Source organism: Nuphar pumila, chromosome 13 (genome assembly GCF_984573655.1).
Source record: "Nuphar pumila chromosome 13, dmNupPumi1.hap1.1, whole genome shotgun sequence".
Classification (NCBI taxonomy): domain Eukaryota; kingdom Viridiplantae; phylum Streptophyta; class Magnoliopsida; order Nymphaeales; family Nymphaeaceae; genus Nuphar; species Nuphar pumila.
In genome coordinates this window covers 81,682,662-81,690,102 of record NC_143261.1, presented here as the reverse complement: position 1 = coordinate 81,690,102, position 7,441 = coordinate 81,682,662, and the positions used below count along the sequence as shown (strand labels likewise).

Here is a 7,441-nt window from a genome sequence, read left to right as displayed (position 1 = left end):
TTTAATTATAAAAATGTTGGAGTCTTTCGGAAAACTATAATTTTTTCGTGTGCTAAACATCCTTTTTTTTAATGAGTTTTTTAAAAATTTTAAAGCAATAAAAAACCAATTTTTGATATTTTAATTATAAAAATGTTTTTTATGAAAATAATAATAAAAAGTAAAATATTGTAGAGAATATTAAAATAATGTCGGTACGTGTTAGCGTATGTGTCTACATGTCCAAGCGTCTGCTATTGTCACTGGGGACACATGTAAAAAGGCGTGTCCCTGTGACATTAAAAGAAATTAAAACTATATCCACATCCAATTAGAACTGGATATGGTTTGGCTTACGAAATTCCATTAAATGGAGTTGGATTTGGTTCGATATTGGATAAAATCTACTTGACATGGAACCCATTTATGAAGCCTAGCTCATCCAGATAACATCTATTCAACAGGACACAATTGTAATCTCATTATTTTGAATAAACAGGTACACTTTGGTCTTGAATTATTATTATTTTTATGACGAGGAATCCTCGTAGAGAACCGGATCACGTATATCCGATCCAACTTGCATAATAAACTATTTTTGCAAGTATAGTTAATAATATGAGACTGATCCGGTTCATACCCGATCCAACTTGCATCATGACCGACGGCCTCGGGATCCTAATCCATACGGACATAACATAACATCACCCTCCCTCTCAAAGTAAGAAGACGAAAAGGGCAAAAAAAAAAATTTTGAAAAGAAAATTCCAACATGTCACGTGGAGGTAAAAACCAACGGCTGAGACCGCTCCTCCGTGGGCGCATCCGACGGCGTGCAGCCCCTCCAATGCGGGGCATACTTATCGACAAAACCAACGGCCAGAAAACCCCCACGCGTCGACCTTCGATGGCGATATTACCCGCTGATCCGACGTCGCACATCCACGCATCCGCCCCTCTCTCTCTCTCTCTCTCTCTCAGAGAACCAGAATTAGGAGAGGCGACTAAGCCCAACATAGCGAAACTCAAAGCAGGAAGGAAGAGAGAAGAAGAAGAAAGAAAAACCCAAATAAACCGAGGAAGAAGGCAGATAAATATATATATATAGAGAGAGAGCGGCTTCTAACCCTTCTACTTCTTGTTTCTGTTGATAATTCTGTCATTGTATATTGTGGTGAAGGCAGTGGGTGTGCGGCTGTGTTTGAGGGCTCCCTCCTTGGTTGCAGGTTCCCTGGGATGGCGGATTCGGACAATGAGTCCGGGGGAGGAGGGCATGGTGCGGGAGGCGGGAGCGAGTGCTCGCCGAGGGAGCAGGACCGGTTCCTGCCGATCGCGAACGTGAGCAGGATCATGAAGAAGGCGTTGCCGGCGAACGCGAAGATCTCCAAAGACGCGAAGGAGACGGTGCAGGAGTGCGTGTCGGAGTTCATCAGCTTCATCACCGGGGAGGCGTCGGACAAGTGCCAGCGGGAGAAGCGCAAGACCATCAACGGCGACGACCTCCTCTGGGCGATGACCACCCTCGGCTTCGAGGACTACGTCGACCCTCTCAAGATCTACCTCCAGAAGTTCAGGGAGACGGAGGGCGAGAAGACCTCCCTCGGCAGGGGAGAAGATGGCAAGGATGCCAACCAAAACGGTGGTGGTGCTCAGAACGGATTCGGTAGTGGTGCTTATGGTGGGATGCCCGTGATGATGGTGGGTCAGAATCTGGGAGGGATGATGTACGACCAGGCCGCCGGGAGGGTGCTCGGTGGGTATCAGATTCCGGTTCCCGGGAAGGGCGGTGCTCCTGCTCCTGGAGGAAGTCCGGCCGGCCAGCAGGGAAGGTCCAGGGGTTGATGTTGATTGCGGTTTCAGGGATTCATTCTAGGGTTAGGGTTTCTGCTCTCTCTCTCTCTACCTCTCTCTTGTTTAGAACTTTTTAATTTGGTGGGGAATTTTATATTGTATTTGTAATCGGGGGAATATACATGGAAAGGGTGTATCATATCATGTGTCACTTTTTTTTCTTTTTAGGTTTTTCTTCTTTTACTAATGGATGATGGATGATTCTATTGGACAAAGTGTTCACAGAGAGATTGATCTTCCTTATTTCTCTTGTTGGGAATTTTTGTGTTTTTTTAATGATGCAGATTTTGTTGGATCTTTTTGAGTAGCAGAAGTTGATGGTTTTGATGGCCTTTGTTTGGGCAAAGTTGGAGATCAGAGGTGCTCTGATGGTAGATTTGGTTTTTTTGATGGTTGGTTGGTTTTTGAAAGTTTAGTTTATAATTTTGAGCACTTCTGAAATGCATGATTTTGCCTTTTATTTTCTTTAGAGAATTTTGGATCTTGTTTGCTGGGTAGATGGAAAAACAGTAAGGGAATTGGATCTTGATGAGATAATGCCTTTCTTGCTGTTTATTGCACTAGCATCTTTCCTCTGTTTCTCCTGGAATCTTTTGCGTTGTTCATCTGAGCTTCACAAGAGATACTATGGCTGAACTCAAGAATTGGGATTTTTAGTTGTAAGGAATGGCGAGATTCCAACTGTTTATTTGGTATCTAGTGCATGTTTTTTTTAAGGTATCTAGTGCACGTTGTATGGCTCCACTGGGAATCTTATCTTCTAAATGGTTTTATTAATTGATTTTTCCTCAGATATTTGTCATCTTAAGATTCTACTGCAGGTTTGATAACCAGATGAATGCCTAGTATTGATAATTATGAAAACCATCATGGTTACCCAACTACAGAAATGTAATCTTTATGCTTGTTGACTTTGGTATATTGTTGTTATTGTTATTGGTGGAAGTTAAAATTTGTTTTTTTATCTATAATAAGCAAATTAATGATGGGAAATGAGTGGGGTGTTCCTACCTTTTTATTAAATGTAGAAAGGTGATGCCATGTTCTGGCTGTAGCTGTTGTTTTCTTCTTCATGGGTTTGGTTCCACCCCAAGGTATCATGATGTTTGAAAAACTCCTTCTAATTATGTGGCAAAGTGGCAAATAACTATTTCAGCGCGGAAATAGTACCAATGCAATAAAAGGGACAAGACTTTGTTAGATTTCATGGTCAGCTACTCAAATGTTTGGCAAGTTCCTATTTGATAGCCAAGAAAAGCCCTTTAGAATTTAAATGACCAACTTACCCTTTTTCTACTGCCTTGAAAGGGCTACTTTTGAAGTGTTCGATGAATGCAAGGGCAGTAAAGGTAAAGGGAATATGTTGCAAAATCATGTTGGAAAGTTGACACAGTGGGAGTGGCAAGGTGGCTTAATTGCATTCATCATTCCATTATTGGCTATTTCGAAATACAGGTGGTGATGAGTTGAGATTTGGGGAAATGGAAAGCAGAAAATGATGAGGGGTTCAAATCTGACCCCCTAATACTCTTAATGGTCAGTATTTTAGTTTATCATTGGAGCACTTAAAATTATGCAGGACAGATGGCACCAAGCAAGGGGATGCAATATATTACTAGAATTGCCACAACTTTTTTGGAAATAATTAAGCTTCTTCACTAACCAACATGTATTTAAATAAATTTTGTCTTAAGCAATACTGCTAAATTATCTTTGGCGAATGTGCGCCTCTTTAACTACCACCATTATATTTGTCCTAATGCTAATGGTGAATAAGAAAATGCAAAAACAAAGCCCCCTTTATCAAAGGTAAAAATAGCTATTTACTGGGTTAAACTTGATGACATAAACTAACAATATATTAGGGAAAAACAGGAAAGAAATGTGTCAAAATCAAACAATTTAACCTTAAAGCGTGTAACAAGTTGGATCTTCCAGAAATATCATCCTCACTAATCCAATGCTATTTTCGTTGCCAGAGAGAGAGAGACGTGATTAAAATATTCTAAAGCAAATCGCTATTCATAGTCACACCAACATCAAAATCTTTTGCAAACAATGTTTTAGAACCTACCCTTTGTTGGGTTTCTCTCCTTATTCAGTTTCGCCGCACTCCAAGCCCTATTCGCTGCAGTCTCTTTCAAGCACGTCGCCTGATCTTGTTGAGGACGGTTTCGTATTCGCTGTACAGCGTTTTGTAGAAGTTCTTCTCGATTCAGTTGTTCAGAGTTTGTGGATCAGCGATTTGTGGTTTGGGTTTGGAGCTGCGTAAGTTGACTTCGTATTCGTTGGAATAGCGATTTGTGGTTATCGCTGGAATAGCGATTTGTGGTTATTGCGGGATAGCGATTTGTGTTGTCAACCAGACAATGATTTATGGTATCATTGGATAGTGATTTGGTTATCGCGGGATAGCGATTTGTGTTGTCAGCAAGACAACGATCTGGAGTATCACTGGATAGCGATTTGTGGCTTCAGCTGGAAGTCGGTTCGTAACATCACCGCATGGCGATTTGTGGTCATCGCTGGATAGCGATTTGTGGCATCGCAACATGGTGATTTGCGGGTATTGTTGGAATAACAATTGGCGCTCTTGGTGCTTCGTAAGTTGTGCAAGACATTTAATCTTTTCGCATTTATTGTGGGTCTCATCCTCTACTTAAGGGATGGATGAGCAGAAAAACTGAGCGTCGTCAGGTGCACGCAAAACATTAGGGAGAATGTGAGAAACACTTTTAGGGCACCGAAAAGGATGGAGAGAGAACAAGAGCAACAAGTGCTTCTACACTTCTTTCAGGACAGCTTCGTCAAGTTGGTTCTTCAGATCATTCGTTCCTTGTTCTTCAGTGAGGTATATCCTCTTGTTTGTTTGTTACACCTTGTGTGTTTGTAAGGCTTGTGCCTTTTGGCCACCTTATAATCTTTGCAAGAAAATAGTGGAAGGTGCTTACCTATCGGTCGCTGTGGACGTACCTCAGTTGAGAGGAAACCACGTAAATCGTTGTATGCATTGTTGGTTTGGTTTTTCATTTCTTCCACTGTCATTAGCCGCCATTGTTTCCATCGATTCACATTTGTGGGGAAGACTCGATCCGTCAGTTTGTTTCTGCTTTATCCCTAACATCTGGTATCAGAGCTTTGGTTCGTATATTCGTGTGTGAGGTCATGGAGAACAATGTTGTCTGACGTATGATAAGTTTGAATGGCACAAACTGGATGACATGAAAAACTAAGATGAAAGACCTCTCAGTTTGTAAAGATCTGGATGGACTCATTGAGGGTGTCAGCGGCAAACCATAAGAGATGAAAGACGATGAATAGAAAAAGCTAGACCGAAAGGCGGTCGGTTTCATTCGACAGTGGATAGACGACAGTGTCTTTCATCATGTCTCTACAGAAACTTCAACGCATGGTCTTTGGACCAAACTAGAAAACCTTTACGACAGAAAGATGACAGTGAACAAGACATTTCTATTTCGGAAGCTTGTAAACCTTAAGTATAAAGAGGATAGCTCTATCGCAGAGCATTTGAACGACATCAAAAGCATTGTGAATCAGCTGGCCACAATGAAGATCACTTTTGAAGATGAGATACAAGCTTTGTTGCTCCTCAGTTCCCTTCCTGGGAGTTGAGAAACTTTGGTGGTTACTGTTAGTAACTCTGCACCTGATGGAACGATAACTATGAGCCAAGTTACCAGTAGTCTGCTAAATAAAGAGACCAGGAGAAGGTCATTAGGTGTTGCTTCTACCTCCGAGGCGTTTGTGGTTGAAAACAGGGAGAGAGGCAGGAGTAAGAGTAAGACCACGTACTTCCGTGGCCAATCCAGAGGCCACTCACACTCGAGCTCAAAAAAGAACGTCGAGTGCTATTATTGCCACAAGAAGGGGCATATGAAGAGGGAGTGCAGGAAGCTCAAGTTCAAGGAGCAGAGCAGAGAGAAGAGCCCAGAAGAGAAGCAGGGTGCTACAACCGCAGTCACAGAAGAAGAGCTCATGGTTGTTTGTGATGACACCAACATAAATTTGATCGGTCGGGACACTGATTGGGTGATTGACTCTGGAGTTTTGTTTCATGTTACCTCACGGGCTGATTTCTTCACTTCCTATTCGCAAGGTGATTTCAGTAATGTCCGAATGAAAAATGAAGATGTGTCAAAGATTGTTGGCATAGGCGACATCTGCTTGGAAACAAGCGTTGGCTGCAAGTTGTTGCTGAAAGACGTGAGGCATGTATCAGACATCCGACTAAATATGATCTCTACCGAAAAGTTGAATGATAAGGCCTACAACAACACCTTCAGTGATGGAAGGTGGAAGCTAACCAAGGGCTCCTTGGTGGTAGCCAGAGGGACAAAGGCTTGTTCCCTTTGCACTTTGCAAGTGAAGATCTGCAAGAGTGTTGTGAATGTTGTGGAGACCGACTCATCCACAGAGTTATGGCATAGAAGGCTCGGCCATATGAGCGAGAAGGGGCTACAAATTTTGGCCAAGAAAGAGCTCCTGGCAGGTGCAGCAGGTACATTGTTAGAATCATGTGTCCATTGCTTCCATGGTAAACAGAATAGAGTTTCTTTCTATAGAAGCATTGCATCTAGAAAATCTCACGTTCTAGATCTTGTACATTCTGATGTATGCGGACCTTTGAAGGTCAAGACACTTGGTGGTGCATTGTACTTTATGACTTTCATTGATGATCACTCAAGGAAAGTTCAAGCTTATACTCTGAGAACTAAAGACCAAGTTCTAGACGTATTCAAGCATTTTCAGGTCATGGTTGAAAGAGAAACTGGCAGGCAGTTGAAGTGTGTTCGCTCGGATAATGGCGGTGAATACCTTGGGCCATTTGATCAGTACTGCACCAATCACGGCATCAAGTATGAAAGGACCGTGAGGATGACACCTCAATAGAATAGGGCTGCTGAGATGATGAATCACATCATTCTTGAGAGAGTCAGATGTTTGTTGTCTCACTCTAAATTGCCAAGATCTTTCTAGAGTGAGGCAATAAGGACAACAGATGATCTTATCAACTTGTCTCTTTCTATTCCTTTGAAGGGAGATGTTCCAAAGAAAGCTTGAACTAGGAAAGAACCTTCCTATGGACACTTAAGAGTGTTCGACTGTAGAGCATTTGTTCACATTTCGAAGGAAGAGAGGTCCAAGCATGATCCAAAAGTCAAGCAGTGCATCTTCCTTGGCTATGGACATGAAGAGTTTAGCTACAGACTGTATGACCCTGTTGATAAGAAGGTGGTCAGAAGTCGAGATATCTTCTTGGAAGATCAGACCATTGAAGACATTGGTGAGTCTGAACCATCAGAGACTAGTAAAGGTGATCTTGTTGATATAGATCTCCTTTATGCACCGGCTGTTCAGGATCCTGTGGAGGAGATGTCACCTCCTCAAGATGATGCAGAGGAAGGAAGTGCTGAGACAGAAGTTGAGGGGGAGCCAGCACCCCAAGTGCCACTTTCTCAGACTCCGATAAGAAGGTCTACCAGGGAGAAACAATCATCCAGAAAATACTCATCAAATGAGTATGTGATGATTACAGATCAAGGTGAGCTAGAAATTTTTGAAGAAGCTTTAAAGGATGCAAACTAAGTTG

At 42.2% G+C, this 7,441-nt stretch overlaps 1 pseudogene across 1 annotated transcript; it reads left to right on the top strand.

The window, feature by feature from the left end:
- The first annotated feature begins 965 nt into the window (after positions 1-965).
- On the top strand, positions 966-2,070 carry LOC149818882 (nuclear transcription factor Y subunit B-3 pseudogene; annotated as a pseudogene). Its single transcript, XR_016427063.1, has one exon. The product of XR_016427063.1 is annotated as a nuclear transcription factor Y subunit B-3 pseudogene (transcript).
- Positions 2,071-7,441: the final 5,371 nt, after the last annotated feature.